Here is a 3,877-nt window from a genome sequence, read left to right on the forward strand (position 1 = left end):
CCTTGCCAAATTTACAGAGAACCTCTTTTTTGCTCCTTTTATCTTATTGCTGAAGGAGGAATGAAGATTTAGTGTTGTGCAGGCCCCGTGCTGTTCTTTTACTTTGCTGTTTTAATTTTGCTCTTCTATTTAACTTTAGGAAGACTGACATATTTACTGAAATGTGCAGGCTGATGCACCAGCATTGGCTGATGCACTTTGAAGTTCCAAGCTAGACATCCTCAGCTTCACACACACACACTCCTAATGTAAACCCAGCTGTACTGCTGAATCCTTGCTTTCATCCAATTCTGAAACAAAAGTGAGAGAGAATTTAGGCGAACCCATGGAGATCAAACGCCAGGGAAATGCTATTAGATAAGCCTTGACAAAGTGAAATTTTGACTTCAGTAACATTTTTGTTCAAGTGACTCTAATCATCAGTTTTTAATTTTTCTGCCTTTTTACCCAACTATGTTTTTTACTGTGTTCTCCTCTCATTGCTAATTCTTCCTTCCCTCTTGCAGAGTCATTCCTCTTCCAGTTTGCAGAGTTGCCACCCCACTGCTTTCTCAGAAGTATAATCCAGTCAAGTAGATAAAGAATATCCCTGAAATTCGACATACTTATGTTATATGAACATCAATCATTAAACAACCTTAACATTAAACAGTAAACCTTTAAAATTAATTGACTGTGTTAAGGAGCCCATTAAAAAGTGTACTCTTAGATCATCTGCTGACTATGGAACTCATATTCCTCAACCAAATGCTTAAAAGTCAGATGGTGTACCTTTAAAATGTGCATTTCCTTCTGTTTATAAAGATATGCCATCTCCAGATGATCCAGATGATCTTTAAGGTCCCTTCCAACCCAACTCTTTCTAATATTCCATTTTCTACACTTGCCTTTAAGAATTGCTGGGAGTTTAGAGTAAAAAAAATCAAAGACCTGCAGTAGATTGCACTAATCAGAGTGCACTCACCAGTGAGTGTCAAAGAGCTTAGGAATCTTTAGTTTTACTGTAATCTTTTCCAATGCAATTGTCTGAACCACTCTGCTTGTAGAAAAGATTCTTCTAACTGCTCTTATGATTGCTATTAAATGTGTATGGCTGTTATCCAAATGAAAGCCTTATCCAAGAGCCTTATGCTTTTTGTTAATCCTAGAAACATGGAAAGGAGAGAATGTTGTGCAAAAAAAAAAGGTGCTTTGGACAGATTATACAGATAAGAGGACATGGTTGTGAGCAAGCAGAGAAAAACTTACAGAGCAGAGTGTGCAAACCTGCTGCCATTTCCTAAAGCTTAGACTGCCTTCAGGTATTTGTCATGAGTCCAAAAGTTACATTCTGCTACAAGAATGAGAAAAATGAGCTCTTCCAAAATTTTGGTGCCTGTAGCTTTTGTCCTATTGTGAATTTTTTGTTCCTCTGTGTAAGCTTCCAAGTATAAAGGTGGCTGCATTTTTCATGCTTCATTCTTCCTTTTGATCGGTAGAGCTCATCTCATTTGTGCATAGCATAGTTAAGCACCTGCTGGATGGTGCAAACTTTTTTATTTAGAGGTAATTATTTATATCAAGTGGTCTGTGAAGAGACCTTATTGTTTCTATGATGTTTAAGATACTTCCTTCTTTACAATGGGAATGCTCTCAGATTGTTAGGGAGAAGCAAAGAAGCAATAATGGAAGTTTAGAAGCTGTAATTGGGATATAAATGGTTCACAAGTACATATTTTAAAACCTCTTTTCAAAGGGTGAAATTCATACCACATGACTTTCATCATGCTAGTCCCCCCTATGTCCCAGAATGGGGTCACCTAAACCAAGAGTGTAATTTGAAGGTGGTTCTTAGGAAAAAAAACAACAACAACAACAAAAAAAAAAACACAAACAAAAAAATCCCCACACCTAAACAAACAACAAAACAAACAAACAAACAAAAACCCCCCTAAAAATTGGACTTGAATTAATGAAACTCTATAACTGCTGATATTCCTCTGTATAAATGTCAGATTTTGCTTTTTTTTTTTTTTGAATATCAACCAATTTCTGTCTTTTGTTTGATTATCTTTCATTATCATAAGTTGGGTTCTACCTCACAGATATTCTAATTCTATTCAAGTAAAAATATTTGTAAATATGGAAACAAATACTGTTATCTGAAACAAAGTGCATCTTTCTGAAAAGACAGTACAATTTTTTGGAAGAATGAACATGAGCCCATATTTTTTGTCAGAATTGTGAATATCAAATCCCAAACTAGAAACAATAGTAACATAATTTGTGTTACAAATACATACCATATTAAGCTTAATCTCAAACAAGAGTAGACTAGGCCCTGGTTTCAGAAATCATCTTCTGGAGCATGAAGATCACTGGAGCTAGGGTGAACTATTCTGGAACAGCAGAGGTTTGGCTTTCTGACAGAGACTTCCTTGAGGCAGATCATTTGGCCCCAGTATCCACCTGTAAAATCAGAGGTCCGACAGCCTCCAGTATTCATGATGAACCCATCTGATCAGATGAACAATCAGAAAGAAAGACCCAAATACATTAACAACCTGTGCTCCGCTCTAAGGAAATCAGAGGCCAACTGCAGGCATTAGGATGTCTGTTAATGAGCTCAAGCCTGTGGAGGTGAAGCCTTGCATTTCAGAGTTCATTCACCATCTTCCTTTTTCAATCTTTTTCATGGAAAGGTAATTTCTTCATGAAGAGTTCTGTGAAATCTGGGAGGATTTTTATGTTAAATATATTAATCTTGTAAAAGGATTTCTGAATTCATTTTAGCAGAGAATCTGCATTCAAATACTGAATTTGCAGACACCAATTTTAAGATATATGAATCCTCTGATACTTTATTATGCTTTTTAGGTAATAAATAAAAGACATCACCTTGCAATTGTTTGCCTCAGATTACTGCAATGAGACCTTTATCCAGTACAGAATTGTTCAAGATTCATGGTTCAATAATTGAATTAGCACAGTTAAGAAATAATTCACAAAAGTCACAGTAAAAGTTCTTTGGTCATAAACGAAACAAACCAAATTCTTTCCTTCCTTCCTTCCTTCCTTTGTTCTCTGGTGATGTTGCTATTTTCCTAAACTAAAATATGTTTGAAATCAACAATTTGGATTAATTCCTCCTCTTGAAGCCTTTTCCTTCTGCTCTTAGACCCAAAGTCCAAGAAAAGTGGAAATGGTTTCCCTTAAATTCACATTTTTGAGGTAGGAAAATGTGTTCCAGGCATTTATTGCATGTTTGGTTCACTGTTAAAATGGCTCTGTATGGTGGAAGATTCTCCTCCTTCAGCTAAGCAATAATGGGGAGACAGGGCTGTGGAGTCACAACCCACATTGTGAAAAGAGATCGCATCCATCAAACTGTCACCTTGGTTTTCTCTCCAGGGTCACAGAGGAACAAAGTCAGCTTGTGTCAGGTTGAAATAGCATTGGTAAGTGTTAGTGTGTGTGAAGCTGGTGGCTTGAAGTCTATTTATTTTGTTTGAAAGGCTCAAACAGCATGCTGCCAAGCAGAGGAACAGGCAGGAGGAAGTCTCCTTATAAATTATTACTGGAAGGCTCACAGCCAACATTTAAGATGTGAAATTATGCCATCTGCTTTTCTAGGTCTTGGATTTACTTTGTGGCAGCTGCCTGTTTCTGAGTTCTTTGCATCTTGTGGAGAAGTAAAACTTGTGCTAAAAACTATTATGACAACAGTGTTTCTTTAACAGAGATTTAATACTTTCTTGAGAAGCAGAGGCTATGCAGGGGATATTATCTCAATATCTATCTCACGTTTTCAAGATAATTTGTACTAAAAAATGTTGTCTCTTTTTACATAAAATGGAAATGAAGATAGAATCCTTTTCTTATTGTGCAAAATGCAATT

General features: G+C 36.4%; 1 long non-coding RNA gene across 1 annotated transcript; it reads right to left on the reverse strand.

Moving 5' to 3' along the window:
- Positions 1–441: 441 nt before the first annotated feature.
- Positions 442–2,692, reverse strand: LOC128784673 (uncharacterized). Its single transcript, XR_008429575.1, has 3 exons — positions 2,544–2,692; positions 2,283–2,448; positions 442–589 (listed from the first exon to the last, which is right to left on the reverse strand). It is a non-coding gene; the product is annotated as an uncharacterized LOC128784673 (long non-coding RNA).
- Between the last annotated feature and the right edge of the window lie 1,185 nt (positions 2,693–3,877).

This window comes from Vidua chalybeata, chromosome 2 (assembly GCF_026979565.1).
Source record: "Vidua chalybeata isolate OUT-0048 chromosome 2, bVidCha1 merged haplotype, whole genome shotgun sequence".
In the NCBI taxonomy this organism is placed as follows: domain Eukaryota; kingdom Metazoa; phylum Chordata; class Aves; order Passeriformes; family Viduidae; genus Vidua; species Vidua chalybeata.